Here is a 9,965-nt window from a genome sequence, read left to right as displayed (position 1 = left end):
ACCTTTTCGCAATCGAAAGGCAGCTGTTATCTTAGTCGTTCTTTCGGGTGTTTATTATATCCCAAAATAATAATTTTCATAGTCATTTCGTGATAAAACATCATCATGTATGACCTATTGTATACATCTGAACATAATAAATATAATATATTATAGTTTAACTATTTCACAAACAAAAACAGATGGCTCTTCTAGTTGTAGCGTCAACAACTTCGAAAAATAACAGATTGATCTTGAATCGAACATATTTGAGCTAATTTGTATCAAATGGGAATCTCTTACATGTTTAAGTGGGAATGTAGCCTGAGAATAAGGGCCCTTGTCTGTCTAAGGGTAAATAATCAACAGTTGATGGACGAACTGATACTTAACATACTTTGTACTTGAGTTCAGTGATTATCACAAGCTTACACAGTACAATCTGTTCAGCTGATAACCGTTATGTTTGTTTTATTGTATGTGGTAGGTCTGCTTTGATATAGACCTAGATTGGATAGCCTAATATTTATTTACGAATTATTAATATGAAATACTTTAAGGTTTTTAAAAAGATCTTGGCATATATTTGATTCAGTAAATGAACGACGATAAATGTAAGTAGTGCTTGATTTATAGTTTCGTTTTACAAGGAAAACATTTAGAAATAATAATCTATTGGAATAGTTTTGGTTTAGCGGTAAAGTATTTAAATGAGTTGTTTTAGGATTAGTTTTATATTCGTATTATGTTTGGTTCTACATTAAAATAAAACGCGGTCAATCAGGCTTTGAGCACCAAACGTTTCGTATTATGATTGGTACTAAATCATACATATTACATTATATAAAAAAACACCTTTACATTAAATATTTGATGTAGAATTGCTCGAGATTGTCCATTGAAATGATTGAAATAGAATGACTCTGATGCTATTACATATATCTTGTAACAAAGGGGGATTTGGTTTAAAACACAATATGACATGACACTACATTGCCATGTTTAAAATATGTACCCTACCCCTTTCCTAAGCTGATCCAACGTTCATTTGCAGTTCTGACTGTAATTAGTTTTGCGTAGCTGCGATAAGTCTGCTTACATCAGCTTAAATAAATAAATAAACGCGAAAATGCAATATGGAGATTTTTAAGTAGGCAAATATAAGATCATGAGCCTAGTTTTAAGCTATTTTAATACGTGATGTTTTCCTCATGTCCTGAAAGTAAAACGCTCTTAACAAAGCAATATTCAGACTGAACTGTTAGGTACGCAAACCATTCGAAAAATGAAGTATTACTTATAACACTTTAATTATAAAATAATGTTAACACACCCAATGCAAGTAGATTAAGATCAATACACAGAGGCTGTGTACTATACACCGATTTGGGGGGGGGGGGGTCAATTTTAGAAAGCTTAAACTAGGACTTTAACCTTTTGGTGCTTTTAACTTTGAAATGCGTAGACGGCACAAACAGTACAGAATGGGACTGTATGTAAATGCCTTGATATTGAACTAGTTCATTCATTGCACTTTCAGTGTTATATCGGTATAGTGTAATATTATTAAGGAAACTGATCAAAACGTCCTAAAAATCAAAGTAATAGTACCGAAATCGACTGATAGAAATTAATGACGTAGAATGGTATGTAGAACAACTCATTCCTTCAAATTTCATATAATCATTATTACTTTCTTTTTCGAACAGAAGTGCCCTACACTAATATATGTCAGTTTAGATTACTTTATCATTCTTCCTTTTTCTTATTCTTTATCATTTATGTGGTTAGTTATTTCAATATACTTTGTTTAATACGCAAAAACATGCTTATTGAAAACAGATCTACATTGTGGGTTTAATTTTGCAATAATACTGTTGTTTAAACGCCTATTAGTCTGTAAGCAAACCCTTAATCAGAAATTAAATTAGCACATTTATAAGTTCCGAAGCTGAACATTGATAAATAATGACATATTTTGACAATTATATTCTCATAAGTTTTGAACACCGTTTGTTCTGCACATTTCTTTCAAATAAATACGGTAACCTTCATAATAACCATTGTTATCGATAATTCTTAATCATTTTCGGCAACGTATAACAGCTATAGTATTGTCGGTCATCATATTCTGGAATAAGAGTGCATCTTTTACAAAATGTTATATCCGTACAAGAGTGAGGTTTAAACATTACATTATTGAGTGCAATAAATTTATCATTTTTGCAGAAGTAACAATGTTGGTTGTCTGGTGATATCAGGTGTGATTTGACGAGAAGCAGTATGCTAAAACTATACAGTGTTTTTGTCCAATTGCAGTTAAGGGATTCATACTCAAATAGCCTTATCAACGATTTGCCTTAAGTAACTGATTTGATATAATATTAGTAATTAGCAAGCAACAACATTTATGGTGATAACACAAATGTTTGGTGTCACTAGTAGACTGTAGCGTTTTTGCCTCTGGCTAGTTGAAATGGCAAACGTGTCTTTACGTTGTTTACCTTAACAAAATGTAGTTGTTCAGATGCATTGAGCTCAAAGACGCTAAACAAGAGAGTGTTTTCTGCACATTTCTTTCAAATGAAACACGGTATCCTTTATAATAACTGTTTTTATAAGTGACATGTATTCATTATTTTCGGCAAATTAAAACAAGTGTATTAATTGTATTAATTGTTGTACATTCTATTTGAAAATTGTTTTAACAGCGTTCTATTTTGATTTGCAGAAACCAACTTCTTTTTAAAGTTAGATCGGTTCGTGAACGAGTTGCTACAAGACAGGTATCGAAAGTTACTGTTATTTTGTTTTGATGTGTTAATGTTTCACTGTTTAGTTGTTGTTTGTGTCGTTTTTGTTGGTATTGTTGTTACCGTTGATAACTTAAATTGTAGCGTTCATCCATGAGATCGCTTCTTCAATATTGAAAACAATGATACATTATTAACATGCACTTTCCCTTCGCTGTAAGCAAAATATCAGATAACTGCTTTATCAATATCTTTATCAATACGACATATAGAATGCTTAATTATTTCAGGTCAACATTTGTGACTACAATGGCCAGCGGTAAACATCCTAGGTATGTATATTTGCGTGCATTTAACATTTACAGATCACAGGCTATATTCATAGTGTGTTAAAACAACCCCCCAATTCAATCAAGGTTCACATTGATAGTCTAGCGTACTTAATCAGGTCATGCATGAATTCGGATTAATCTTAAAGTTGAATATGTCTTTTTTACCATCAATCGAACACCGTGATAGTGTGTTGTTGTTTTAAATAGCAATCAACATCCGTTGGCATTTTTTTCTGATAATCGTTTTATGAACGGTCAAGTATGTATAAATAGGATCTGTCACGAGCCGTTATGTAATACACAATTTAATTCATCGAGTTCAGGAAATAAATGTTTAAGCAATCCGTTGGCGAGCGTTGTCCCATATTTCCTAGAAGGGTTCAATAAAACTTGGTTTAAATTATATGTTGAATATGTCATAGCCTATTTCATTAAAATGTTTTATAATTTAAACGTATATGCAAGTGGAACGAATATATGCTGTTGCAATTTCGGATTTTATTCATGTTTAATGTGTCTTAGGTTTTCCCTTGTACCAGAGCAAATCATTGTTCACACCGGTTACTACTGTGAAACATTAATTGTCCACTAACACAGACTAACATCTATTTCTATAAACATCATATGCGTCTTGGCGATGGATAAAGCAAGAAATATATTATATCCGTATACGATTACCACAAAAGGGCACACATACAAAAGCACAATACATCGTATTTTATTTATATTTGTTGTTCATTTCATATTAGGCGTTTGCGATTTTCCCGAACAACCCTTGTACGCTTAAGGAAGGTCACGCAATCTTTTAGATCTGTGTGTATTTATATCACCAGTAACAATTTCCAGTACTCTCATCCAACATGAAGTTATGTTAATGATTGAATATTTTTGGACTTCAATTTGGCGAGTTTTGAATTAAATGTATTGATTTTTCTTCAAACTAAATCTATAAATATATCTTAACATTGTGTATGTATTTGAAAGTTGTCGCTTTTCACAAGACAATGAAACCATGTGCATGTATGCGGTCTACACTGACTTTAAATAGCAACAAGATTTATTACATAAATTATTTCTTAATTGCCCCAATAGCAACTATAAAACATGTCAAGTCTTGTTGCATGGTTTATTAAAGAAATGTAAGATAAGGACTATTTCGGTATGGTCAATATAAATAGCGGGATATGCAAAGAAATGTATAGGCGGTTACAAAGTGAAGAATTAATCTGTTAAATTATCACGTATGGCTTTACATTTAACTTTTACCAAATCAGTGAAGGCTAGACATTTCAATACTTATAAAGATAATTGTCCTTAAGCTTTACAATGAAAGATTTGTCTTTGTAGCTGTTAAAGCTTTAGTGGTAAAACGATGTACTGGCTTTTGAAGCTGTTAAAGCTTGAGTAGTAAAACGATGTACTGGCTTTTGTAGCTGTTAAAGCTTGAATAGTAAAACGATGTACTGGCTATTGTAGCTGTTAAAGCTTTAGTGGTAAAACGATGTACTGGCTTTTGAAGCTGTTAAAGTTTCAGTGATAAAACGATGTACTGGCTATTGTAGCTGTTAAATCTTGAGTAGTAAAACGATGTACTGGCTTTTGTAGCTGTTAAAGCTTGAGTAGTAAAACGATGTACTGGCTATTGTAGCTGTTAAATCTTCAGTAGTAAAACGATGTACTGGCTATTGTAGCTGTTAAAGCTAGAGTAGTAAAACGATGTACTGGCTATTGTAGCTGTTAAAGCTTGAGTAGTAAAACGATGTACTGGCTTTTGTAGCTGTTAAATCTTCAGTAGTAAAACGATGTGCTGGCTTTTGTAGCTGTTAAAGCTTGAGTAGTAAAACGATGTACTGGCTTTTGTAGCTGTTAAAGCTTGAGTAGTAAAACGATGTACTGGCTATTGTAGCTGTTAAAGCTTTAGTGGTAAAACGATGTACTGGCTTTTGTAGCTGTTAAACCTTCAGTAGTAAAACGATGTACTGGCTATTGTAGCTGTTAAAGCTAGTGTAGTAAAACGATGAACTGGCTTTTGTAGCTGTTAAATCTTCAGTAGTAAAACGATGTACTGGCTTTTGTAGCTGTTAAAGCTTCATTGGTAAAACGATGTACTGGCTATTGTAGCTGTTAAATCTTCAGTAGTAAAACGATGTACTGGCTTTTGTAGCTGTTAAATCTTCAGTAGTAAAACGATGTACTGGCTTTTGTAGCTGTTAAATCTTCAGTAGTAAAACGATGTACTGGCTATTGCAGCTGTTAAAGCTAGAGTAGTAAAACGATGTACTGGCTTTTGTAGCTGTTAAATCTTGAGTAGTAAAACGATGTACTGGCGTTTGTAGCTGTTAAAGCTAGAGTAGTAAAACGATGTACTGGCTATTGTAGCTGTTAAAGCTTGAGTAGTAAAACGATGTACTGGTTATTGTAGCTGTTAAAGCTTTAGTGGTAAAACGATGTACTGGCTTTGGAGCTGTTAAAGTTTCAGTGGTAAAACGATGTACTGGCTATTGTAGCTGTTAAATCTTGAGTAGTAAAACGATGTACTGGCGTTTGTAGCTGTTAAAGCTAGAGTATTAAAACAATGTACTGGCTATTGTAGCTGTTAAATCTTCAGTAGTAAAACGATGTACTGGCTTTTGTAGCTGTTAAAGCTTGAGTAGTAAAACGATGTACTGGATTTTGTAGCTGTTAAAGCTTGGGTAGTAAAACGATGTACTGGCTTTTGTAGCTGTTAAAGCTTCATTGGTAAAACGATGTACTGGCTATTGTAGCTGTTAAAGCTTCATTTGTAAAACGATGTACTGGCTTTTGTAGCTGTTAAAGCTTGAGTAGTAAAACGATGTACTGGCTTTTGTAGCTGTTAAAGCTTGATTAGTAAAACGATGTATTGGTTTTTGAAGCTGTTAAAGCTTCAGTAGTAAAACGATGTACTGACTTTTGTAGCTGTTAAAGCGTCAGTGAAAAAACGACGACTGGCTTTTGTAGCTGTTTAAGCTAGAGTAGTAAAACGATGTACTGGTTTTTGTAGCTGTAAAAGTTTCAGTGGTAAAACGATGTACTGGCTTTTGTAGCTGTTAAATCTTGAGTAGTTAAACGATGTACTGGCTTTTGTAGCTGTTAGAGCTTCAGTAGTAAAACGATCTACTGGATTTTGTATCTGTAAAAGCTTCAGTATTAAAACGAAGTACTGGCTTTTGTAGCTGTTAAAGCTTCAGTGGTAAATCGAAGAACTGGCTTACAAACGTTAACAATGTGTTCTCATTGACTCGAGTTTGCGAAACGTTGAAGTTTTGGGTGCGAGGGAGAGGGAAGGAAATGATCAAACGCAACTGAAACACTCAATTAGGCTATTTTCCAATAAATTTGTTCATGACCAACCATGTTTTGTCCACATAAGTCATTCAACGTTCACGTAAATTGACAATTATATATGAGAAAGGCATTTTAATATTTTCGTAGACTTTTCTGTGCACAGTTTGCAATCAATTTATTAAAATGTCAACTTTGTTTCTTTCAAAAAGAAATATTTTACCGAAAATATGACTTGCATTGAACATATTCTTACGAATTGGTACTTATAGATAATGTTCAATTTATACTTAACTTAAATTAACGTATTCATGTTTGACGTTGTGTAGGTTCAAAGTGACACTCTTATTCAAAATCAATACACATGTATAACAAACATTAACATTGATTAATGCACATTTAACTACTTACAAAATAATGCATTTTTTACAAAATATTAATAACTGATTACAAGATGTTATTTGCAGATTTCTTTCATATTAAACTCGTCTTTTTATCCGTCAAAAAACATGATTGTTTTCGACACTCATTCCTTAGTAAAGTAAACATTCATTGTTGTTCGGAGTGATACATGTATTCTCACGGATATACTTTAAACATGTATTTAAAAGTACATTGTTTCATATGAATTGAGTATTTCATCCGATGTTTCTCATTCATGCATTACCTACACATGTTAGTATAATAAAAATGTAATCACTGCATATTCCGGAAGCTTCGTTCATCGGGGAAATACTACTCAAAGTATGAAAAACAAACAGGTTTTCAGTAGGTCGGTCGGTCTGTCGGTCAGTCGGTCGGTCGGTCAGTCTGTCAGTCAGTTAGTATACACTTAAAATTGTATATAATTATCATTTTAACTTTTGCACGTACCTGTATTACTTTCTTACTATTGCCGCCTCCCTCAACAAAATCTTTCTAACCTGTAAGTTTTGATTTTTCATGTATGTTTGTTGGCGCGTGAATGTACTGGTATAGAACATCTTAATAGCTTTGATTTCATTTATATCCTAGAAATGCTACTATTTCCGTAAACCGTTGCACGATCAAAAACGCAGCGTTAACGCCCATTCAAGGGATGCAAAGAAATTGCAAAATCGGTCTGAAACGGTTTACAACATGCGTATTTTGTTTTAAAGTTTTGTCTGATTCATTCCTAGATACAGCCAATAATGTAAGCATAACATTGGAATGGAAATTTATTCCATAAACACCTATATTTAATGACTAAATATCTTTCAGCGAATATTTCAAGCATCTACTGATAAGATGCGAATCCGAGTTAATGACGTTACAAATTAAACATATTAAAGTATCCGATGTAAAACCTTCATTATCATTTCATCGAGCAATTATTAATCATGTTTATAGTTATGTCTTGTAGCCTAATAAAGTTTTGATATAATTTCAAACAGTGTTGCCTTTTGATTACTGATATTTACAATAAATGACCGATACACTATCATACGTTATAGTTATTTGTAATTTATTAGTTTTATTTTGTATATTCTTGATTTCCTCATGAAAGTAATGAGCCTTTTCATTTGATACCAATATAATATTGGGTCACAAGGCCTCCACAATACACATACATGTATATCGGATAAAATAAATCACTTAACTGGGCTTCGAACTCGACATATTATGCATTTTGCGGTCATCTAAAGATGTTTTTTTATATTTAAAGTATGAGAAATATTACCAAACAATGTCAACCTTGCATCAACCTTTATTCATTAATTATTTTGTCCGAGGCAGAACTCGGACACCATTAAATAAATTGATAAATCTTTAAGCAAAAGACCATATTATTTTGGAATGTGGCACTATTTTGCAAAGTTATCTCCCATTGTTTAATTTAGTATCATATAAAGTTGCGTATGAAACTTTAAAACCTTGAAGGTATCACAACGCTAGGGAACTTTTTTTAAAGTCATCTCAACTTGCTGAATCTTCATAGCAAAATGAGTCCAGGGCATGACGAAAAAACTATTAGAATAAATTGATTGAACGTTGTACATTTAAATATGGCAATATGATATTGTGCTAAGCGCAATGAATATATGATTTTTCACTATTTATCTTATTGTAGCGGAATGAATTATATCCCCATGTTTTCTGAATTTCATAAAAAAGTTTGATCAAAGCATAATTTTCTAGCAAATATATTTTCCGTTGTACTGAATTGAACTTTGAACATTGATAGATTGCAATATATTTCTGTGCACAGCGCAACAGTTGGGATGTATGTTAACCTTCTGTCATAATTATTATTCGTTTTAGATTGACATTCTTCAACCGATACTCATACTATTATTTTTTTCTTCAAAGTTAGCCTGCCCACTTTAGTTGCCCAATTACTCTATTGCATTTAGACATAAATATGTCGTCCGAGATTGAAGTTGCGATTGCGCATGTTTAATGTGTTGCAAAGACAACCTGTATGTTGAAAAAAATAGAAAGTGTTTTCGTATATTCGTATATACGAATAATACGCTCCCCCACACACGCACCCATTACGCATACACTTTTAAAATGCTGATCATCGTAGTGATAATGGTGATGGTGGTACTGGTAATGCTGCTGCTTTAACTGCTACTTCTGCCTTTGCTACTACAGCAGCTGCTGATTATAACACTGATACATATAACGACAACAATAGTAATGATTATGATTAAGACGGCCATATTCGTAATTTGGTCGATTCAAGTTTAAATATAGTATATATGTGTTACACATTCGTCTAAGGGTGAAAACATCCTCTATGGTGAAAACACTCCGTATCAATAATTCCGAATGTTTATTTTCAAATTGTAAATTTGTGTTTGGCATCGTTTTATCATATTGTGATTTATTAAGTGCATTTATTACACATCTTGTAGATAAAGGTAATATTGTTTACACATGTTGAAGACTGATTTTTTAAATATTTGATTTATGATGCAGTATTAACGACAAAATTATGTTCGTTTATTAGTGAAATTCAGTTAAGACATATTTCGTATTTATAGTAATGAAAGTTCCTTTCATCAGTTTATTTCTGGAAATATGTATACTGTTACCATTGTTTAAACAAAAACACTCAACGTATGATTTTCGAAAACAAATGCTTTACGTGTTGTGACTAACCTCATCATTCGGAGCACTATTTTATAAAACCAAATAAAACTATCATAAAGCGTCATTCACTGTTGTGCTGCAGCCACAGTAAACACTATCGATATACAGGAACTGGGGCATCAAACATATATTTACAACCATTATTGTTGATCGGAAAATCTTTGGTAAAAATGAGTGTTTAAAAAATAGAGTCATGTTGAAAGATTAATGGAACAGATAAATGTGTGCATGACGGATTTTAAATATGTGTTTGTTTTCGTATTTCTGTAAATCAAATAATTAAGCAATATCATTGTAGCATCTGGCAAAAGTAAGAATGTTAATTAAACTTCATAGTTCTAGGCAATACTTTAAAGACGCATGCATTAATAGATAAATAACGTATTTCATCGGCCTATACTCTGTAAATATTAAGGTGTCTTAAAACTTCACTAGGCAAGCCATTTTCACGTCATGTTTTTACAGTGTTGACTATTAA

At 32.5% G+C, this 9,965-nt stretch overlaps 1 long non-coding RNA gene across 1 annotated transcript; it reads left to right on the top strand.

Annotated features, from left to right (window-relative positions):
* Positions 1 to 507: 507 nt before the first annotated feature.
* LOC128221905 (uncharacterized) lies at positions 508 to 3,066 on the top strand. Its single transcript, XR_008259025.1, has 3 exons — positions 508 to 593; positions 2,711 to 2,765; positions 3,023 to 3,066. It is a non-coding gene; the product is annotated as an uncharacterized LOC128221905 (long non-coding RNA).
* The last annotated feature ends 6,899 nt before the right edge of the window (positions 3,067 to 9,965 follow it).

This window comes from Mya arenaria, chromosome 16 (genome assembly GCF_026914265.1).
Source record: "Mya arenaria isolate MELC-2E11 chromosome 16, ASM2691426v1".
NCBI lineage: Eukaryota > Metazoa > Mollusca > Bivalvia > Myida > Myidae > Mya > Mya arenaria.
This window is presented reverse-complemented; position numbering and strand designations above follow the sequence as displayed.